The sequence below is a fragment of the Mizuhopecten yessoensis genome, unplaced genomic scaffold (genome assembly GCF_002113885.1).
Source record: "Mizuhopecten yessoensis strain PY_sf001 unplaced genomic scaffold, ASM211388v2 scaffold9687, whole genome shotgun sequence".
Lineage (NCBI taxonomy): Eukaryota > Metazoa > Mollusca > Bivalvia > Pectinida > Pectinidae > Mizuhopecten > Mizuhopecten yessoensis.
In genome coordinates, this window is record NW_018408172.1 from 218,887 (window position 1) to 226,977 (window position 8,091).

At 33.7% G+C, this 8,091-nt stretch overlaps 1 protein-coding gene across 2 annotated transcripts in view; it reads left to right on the forward strand.

Moving 5' to 3' along the window:
- LOC110458681 (ran-binding protein 9-like) overlaps positions 1-8,091 on the forward strand; it is a 45,700-nt gene that overhangs the window by 7,972 nt on the left and 29,637 nt on the right. The window contains exon 1 of one of the 2 annotated variants that reach the window (XM_021510533.1): positions 6,417-6,512. The exons of the other annotated variant lie outside the window; for it this stretch is intronic. The gene's annotated coding sequence lies outside the window, so the exon portion shown is untranslated. Of the gene's footprint in view, positions 1-6,416; positions 6,513-8,091 lie in introns of those variants that run through there. 2 annotated transcript variants of the gene reach the window in all.

The following is an 8,091-nucleotide window of genomic DNA, read 5'->3' on the forward strand; positions in this document are numbered from 1 at the left end:
TGAGATGTGGCTAATTTGATACATATCTGCCTGTTCTGTGCTGCTTAGTAGAGCTATCCGTGAAAAAGTGCTAGCTCGCATATGTCCGCTGTTTATTTATCCTAGTTTCCCCCTATAGAACTGCCTCTGGTTGATTGGTCTTAAGCTCGTTATCATGACATATATTGGTGTATAGATGAACTATCATTACTGTGTTGTTAAGGATCATCCCCCACAACATGACTTGTACTGTGGATATATATATATAAATGGGTACTGTACATGTCCATCCTTACATGCATAAATCCATCCAATGTTCTATTGTTTCTTGATACAAGATATTTATGAAATGTTTGTTTACATACCAAGCAAATGGTTCAGAAGTTGGTTTTGCTATATTTTAGAGTTCTTAATTTTGTTACTGTTTTCTAGTTAGAAAATTATCAAGCTGTAGAATTACTCCAATATGGTTTCCAGTACTTGAAAACCATTCAAATTGTCTTTACAGATGATTGTACACATATCAATCAATGAAGTGGTCGAGTAACGGTGCCTTTCAATATTCTAAAGTTTTTACTTTCATTACTTACTGTCTATGTTACCATGGAAACAAGTTACAAAATTACCTTACTTCTTGAAAAGTACATGTATTCAAAAGTTGATGTAAAATTTCAATTAGCATTTCAACAACATTTGATGTTGTAGTGCAATATTTATTTTTCTACAACAAAACAATTTTGTTTTATGCGAACTCGTGACCGTGTCCACAAAATTATTAAGTGTTGTGAAAGAGATAACAACTATATGTCTTACTAGATTCTCATTTTGCTCTTTATCAAATTTCACACCATGAAATGAAAAGGTTAGATAGAAACAGAATTCTCAATGATTTTTGGAACTCCAGGATATACCAGTCCAAGTCTCATGCTTTCCCTATGGGACTCATTAACATTGTGAGAATTCACCTATGAACTCTTTCTTTAAGAAATGGAACTCGTCAAAATTTTGAAAAAGATGTCGAGGACTCGCCAGAAAAATATCTAAAAAAATCACTGTTCTTGAACTCAGTGTCACGATAGCTTGAAAATTCACTGTTTTGGGTGTTTATTTACTAATCCTTTAATAACCCCACCTAAGACTACAGCATGTGAAATACAGCATGCTTAATTTATGATTTTGATTGATGAAAAACTGATCCATCCCCAGTACATTTAATTTGACATTCTCTTACTATATGTACGTGTATGCGAGTCTTGATCAAGGGCTGAAGCATTGATTATATTGTATTAATTTATGGTGCTAATCAATATTATAGTACATGGTAAGATTTAATTATGTCTCGCTTTCGAATGAAGGGAAATATTCATTTTTAATACGTACCAGTTCTTTTTCTGGTTCTCTTTAATAAAATCATGTTAGAAACGTAACCGTTAAAGATTTGTTGTTGAAATTTAAAACTTATAGGCATCATCTACAGAATGTGTGCACTACACAATAATTAAGTCACAGTGACCTTGACCTCTACATTTAAAGTCAAATCATTTACTGTACTTACTGTAATTATCATCCATGCCAGGATGCATGAAAAATTGGCTAAAGGAGAGATTATATAATTATTAAGATAACAAAACATAGGCTTTGGCAGTTTACGAAACGCAATATAAATGTCTTAACATATTCCCAGGGAAACATTCCATAATTGTTCTCTTTTTTTTTCTATCTCTAAAATGGAAAACGATCTTGTCAGATTGTGAGACTGGTGTCTGATAAAGTTAACATATGAAATTATGTTTTGTTTACCTTTGAGTGCCAGAAAAAAGGGGGCACTTGCATCATTTGATAAGTGCTGAAACAATTGGAAAGGGGCACTAATTATGGTAAATATGGTAGTGATAAATATTCAGTGGAATGCTGTCCAGGCTGTCATTTTTAAAACATTGAAGATTTATGAAGCTTGAATTACATGCATATACTTGGATTATCCACAGAAGATGTGCATTATGTAATGTAACTACAGCTATATATACAAAATGTAGCCACATATACACGAGAAAATATATAGGTCACCCCACATGCATTCGCCTAACTCTTGTCAGTGGTATAGAACTAATCATTATAGTACATGTGTATGGACTACGTTTGTGGTGTAGGGCATGGTTCAATACTGCGGTACTAATCACTATGTATAGGATGTGGTAGTGGTGTAGTGTACATACTAGTTAAACACTATATATTAATACATGTACAAAGGACTGTATATAGTAGTAGTCATGAGGGTATACTACATATGGTTCAACACTACACACAAGGCAGCCAGAGGCTATAGCTAGCTATATATATATATAGCCAGATCATGACCACTGAAGTCATTTACCTTATTAAAGGTAAAGTGACAGCTATATATAGAGTCTGATGTAAGAACTGCCTTTAACTGTAAACACGAATACACCTAGATGTAGGACTATCTTATAGGAGGTTATCACGGTACAATTTTTAAGTAGCCTGGAGATTTATTTGGAGATAAAGCAGTGTTGTTATGTTTAAATGTTCACTACACATGGACACAGACCAGTGATCTTGAGAGCCTGGTACAAGACTAATAACATGTGTTTTCTTCACAATTTTTAACTTGTATTGTCATCTGTCAATATATTGACCAATGACCTTTATGTGAACTTTAGCTGTGCAAAAATGGTGTCATATTTCCTTGTTAGAAAAGAAGTGATAATACGTAGAAAACAATTACTTTCCCGATAAGTATTTTATATGACCCTAGTGTTGTAAGGACTTGTTTATAAATATCTGACTACCTTATTTGTTTATAAATATCTGACTACCTTATTTGTTTATAAATATCGGACTATCCTATTTGTTGATAAATATCTGACTACCTTATTTGTTTATAAAAATCTGACTCCCTTATTTGTTTATGAATATCTGATTGCCTTAATTGGTTATAAATATCTGACTACCTTATTTGTTTATAAATATTTGACTACCTTATTTGTTTATAAATATTTGACTACCTTATTTGTTTATAAATATTTGACTACCTTATTTGTTTATAAATATCTGACTCCCTTATTTGTTTATAAATATCTGACTACCCTATTTGTTTATAAATATCTGACTACCTTATTTGTTTATAAATATCTGACTGCCTTTTTTGGTTATAAATATCTGACTACCTTATTTGTTTATAAATATTTGACTTCCTTATTTGTTTATAAATATTTGACTACCTTGTTTGTTTATAAATATTTGACTACCTTATCTGTTTATAAATATTTGACTACCTTATTCGTTTATAAATATTTGACTACCTTATTTGTTTATAAATATCTGACTGCCTTTTTTGGTAATAAATATCTGACTACCTTATTTGTTTATAAAAATCTGACTCCCTTATTTGTTTATGAATATCTGATTGCCTTGATTGGTTATAAATATCTGACTACCTTATTTGTTTATAAATATCTGACTGCCTTTTTTGTTTATAAATATCTGACTACCTTATTTGTTTATAAATATCTGACTACCTTATTTGTTTATAAAAATATCTGACTACCCTATTTGTTTATAAATATCTGACTACCTTATTTGGTTATAAATATCTGACTACTCAAATAAGGAAACTCCATATATATCAATTGCTGTTTTATTCATCCGATACATTTGTCAACATGTTTGTATGTGTACGTAGTACAAATATGACCATTGTGGCTTTATGTGGGTAGACACTGCCAAATAAAGTTAAAGATACAGTTTCCGGTTTGTGGCAGCTTCAAATGTATATATATATGTAACATTTGTATGCTGATCATGGTGTAGTGCATTCCGTATGACAATTAAGTAAACAACATAATTATTTATGTATTGTGACTACCGAATCAAATGCAGTAAGTCTATTTATACATGTACAGCGTTTTGTTACCTTAAATTTACAAGTGCCTGTTCCTTTATGAATGTGGAAAATATAGCATTATTTGTATTAAAATTAGAATACAATCCTCAGTTTTTGGTCATTTAGGGAGGATAAGGCACTTTTTAGCTAGGGGAAACAGCCTGTACAGGATACGGCAGTAAAACTGGGCCAAAAAATTGTTCACTTACATATATATATCTATAGCTAGTTTGTATTTGAAAATTCTGATTTATGACAGATGGCAGCTAGCTAATGTAAGGGTAAAGGGCAAGAAACTCCCTGGTACATCATATGTCTTGCTGAGTAAACACGGTTTTAATCTAATCCTAGGTGGGAAGATTGAACACATGTCATGTGTAAAGTGAATTTGTTAACAGGAAATTCATTGTTACATGGTTGTATGCACATATTAAAAACCAGGTGTTAGGTTTATTAACATTTAGGTATATTAAAAGCATGAATTTGGTATCTGTGTATGAGGATTTAACACTTCTTAACCCATCATGACTTCCTCAGCTAAAGATGGCTTTAGACTGCTGTTTTTAGGTACACCGCATGAACCAAGTGAAATATTGTGTATGTATTAATATGGTGTGCAGGCATGAAGTTAAATCTTTAGCTGATGCACAATGCACGAATTAATAAAAAAATAAATGCATACACTTGGTGTGTATGTATATATTCCCAATGATTTAACAACATTTTCTTCCACAATTTTACCACAAAGAAAAATCCCTGATATTTTAAGTGAATGGAAAAGATTTTCTTTGCTTTTATACTGTGCACCCATCATTGATGTGACATATTATGGTGTGTCTGTCTGGCATGCTGCCTCAGTAGCCTGCTACAGGCTCTTATTAGCTGGCTGGACGTCAACAATATTTTGTCCTTACCATAACTTTCCTGCTCTTCCACCTATGTTCACCAAACTTGCTATTCTTTGCAGTTGGTGTCTTTGAAAGGCAGAATGTCGCATACTGAATTTAGGTCTTGTGCCCAAATTAACAGAGTTATGGCCCTTTATTTTTTGTAAATATACCAAAATTGGTCTCCAACATTTTTTCCTAATACTAACTCACCTAATTATATCAGTTTACCAAACTTGCTTAAATAATATCTTGCAAAGCAGTATTCATCCCATAGTGAAGCTGGATCGTTTACCTCTCTTTAAACAGAGCAAGTGCCCCTTTTTTCTGTATGAACATTTTTCATACAGAACAATTTGTCACACACTGAGTCGAAATAGATATTGCAAGACGTATGAGTGGTATATATTGTTCTGCTTGTTTTGATTGGCATCTTACAGAACACGATTATTTTTTCCTGATTATTGTTACAGATTATATAACTTAAGGAAATCCTCCATTGTTTAAATTTTCAAAGAGAAAAAAGGTAGAAATATAGATTTACATGCTGTGATAGTGCTCTTATTTTACTCCTTCTTGAGGAAGTTGACGGTTCCTAAATATAATAGAAAAACTGATGTAGTAAGAAATATGAGGTCAAGGTCACAGATTCACATCATAGATAAGTAAAAAGTTAGATGTCAAGGTCACAATTACATATAAAATATATTGTAAGGTATAGGAGATGAAGGTTAACGGTTATGGGATATTAACATATATAATACTCTCTATGCTGCTGGTTTTGTACACAACATGTGCAATACATCTGAGTCTGTCAAAACATGTTTTGAATAGGTCTTCAGCTTGACATTTGAGTTATGTTACAATGTGTTTGACATGAGTCATCCCTATACCTCTATATCTATTGTACATAATGTATCCACACTGAGCTGTCACCAGAACTGTGATAGATACACCACTACAGGTACAGGTACATTGTACATCATTTAAATCCCCTGACAACTGCACAGTGAAGTTAATTAGATGACAACCATGTTACAACTACACGCGTGATACACTACAATACAACACTGCTAACCATGTTATAACCATACACTGTAGCTACACTACCATATAGTCGTCATGACATCACAAGTTACGATGTACAAGACCATGTTATAACCATACACTGCAGCTACACTACCATATAGTCGTCATGACATCACAAGTTACGATGTACAACACAGCTAACCATGTTATAACCATACACTGTAGCTACACTTCCATTTTGTCGTGATGACATCACAAGTTACGATGTACAACGCCGCTAACCATGTTATAACCATACACTGTAGCCACACTACCATATAGTCGTCATGACATCCCAAGTTACGATGTACAACACCATGTTATAACCATACACTGCAGCTACGCTACCATATAGTCGTCATGACAACACAAGTTATAATGTACAATAGACAAGCTACAACAGAGCTACAATATAAAACTAATACATATACAGTATGTAGTACAATCATGTAACACGATAGTTGGCCACCATGCTTACATAATGACTGTAATTGATTCATTCAAAATGTCTTCAAATTATTCAAATTAGAGTGTTTACTTTGGCAGTTCAGGTTCATATAACTGTCATGCATATATAAACATACATGTGATTGCTTTGTGTGTAGGGAAGTTAAACAGCACACAACCCTAGTTCTTACCTGTGTCAACACAGTACTCAGCCAGGTAGAGTTCAGGTAGGTCAAGGACATGTATGTTTGTCAAGTGGTGAATACAGACTGGTCAAAGATTAATGACCATTGGATCTGGACCATTTTCACTTAGATACAAGAAATCGTATGACTCATTATAGCAAGTTCAAGTGGAAATATGTGTTTACAGAAAGATAATTGTATTATAGATCCAAATAACACTGTCAAAGTCTGTAACTAAGTGTTGGAAACTGGGGGTTTTTCTCGGCATGACAATAGTCTAGTTTGATCAATCATTTCTGAAAAGATAAAACCATATACCTTGTGGGACTTTTATGAGAAATGTTAAAGATGAAATAAACAAACTATAACAAATCAAATCAAGTTGATACATTTGTAGTGTGTTGAGTGTAAAAATTCACTGAGGCTAGACAGGAATTTGAACCCCACACTTCAGATTGTTATACTCTCACCATAACTGGTTGAGCTAGATACCTTGTCATTGAAAGTGTTCTGTCCCAACTATTCTACAGTTATATCCAAACAGAAGTTAAGGGGAGGTAATTACTGTATGTAGGAAAAACAGTGCAGTGTCCAGGACTTGTAGTGAAATAATGCTGAGGGGATTTGCAATAATGACAAAGACGGAGCAAGTGCACTCGGCACCTGGTAAAGATCACTGTCTGATGTTAATTGGCTGGTCATCCCAAGATAGCAATATAAACAGAAGGAAATAATAGTTTTAGTACATTACATGAAGTAAAACCACCAAAAGTGTCTGCGGGGAGATTGTTGTTGATGTCAGTGTCCAATGCTGATGACAGCACACCGTGAAATGTAATAAAAGCTAATAGCATCCAAGATTTTATCTTGGTGTAATAGAGATATATTACCAGCCATATATATATATATATATATATATATACTGCTATGGTCTGGTTCAATATATGCTCAGTTGTATTTTTTTGATTTCATTTACTGATATTCTGGCTGGGGTTAAATCTGGAGGAAAGTATTCCAGGTCCATGTAATATTACGATAATGATGTCTGGACAGTAATAACGATATGCCATAAACAATGGTGCTACCACCGTGTATATTGTAGTGGTACCGTATTATCAGCTGGTGATCCACACCACAGTCCGCTATATACCAGCTGTGGTAGTATAAATAGGTGTACATATTAGTACTGCACAGCAGATCTACAACAATGCTCCATCCTGATGGGAAAGTGGGTATTTAAGTGGCTAAGGAGGTGCCTACAATACTGCATGTCCCTGTAGATATACATCCGTGGGGTTGGGGAGGGGTGCATTTAGGTATCTGCCATTACATATTATGTTTAGAACAGAAATAATAACATGAGTGTGTTACCAAGTTGATGTAAACCTCATCACTAGTACTGTTAACATTAGTCAACTTAATCCAGTTTCTGCTATTTTTTGAAACACATTAAAGATAGATAAATAAAAAAAAATAACCGAAGTAATAAGAATATAAGAAAAACTGTTTGCTGCACATACCCATGATGGCCCCAAGAAAAGAGAAAAACAAGTTTGATTCACCTTTTTATACGCCCGTCGAAGACAGGGACGTATTATGTTATCACGCGGGCGGGCGGGCG